Below are 305 nucleotides of genomic sequence, written 5' to 3'. Positions count from 1 at the left end.
ACACAACTTGTCCAACACCACCTCTAAACATGAGTACTTAGCGGGGGCCAAGACAAACTACCGGGCTCACCATCATAGACAAAACATAACTAAAAAGAAAAAAAGTCTTATACATAGCAAAAGATCATGAGCAACGTCCCCGGAATGGAGGACTCACCAATAACCTTGATAGAAAATCGTATTAGCCACGCAGAAGAGGAGGGTCAAGCGGTGCTCCGGTCCCTACATGGTGACATCATGTAGGCATAGAGTATGCGTTAGTACATTTGAATGTACTAAGTATATGGGATGAAATGCAATGCTAC

Source organism: Solanum tuberosum, unplaced genomic scaffold (assembly GCF_000226075.1).
Source record: "Solanum tuberosum cultivar DM 1-3 516 R44 unplaced genomic scaffold, SolTub_3.0 scf00096, whole genome shotgun sequence".
Classification (NCBI taxonomy): domain Eukaryota; kingdom Viridiplantae; phylum Streptophyta; class Magnoliopsida; order Solanales; family Solanaceae; genus Solanum; species Solanum tuberosum.
The sequence above is the reverse complement of the archived record's forward strand: the minus strand, read 5'-3'. Positions refer to the sequence as shown.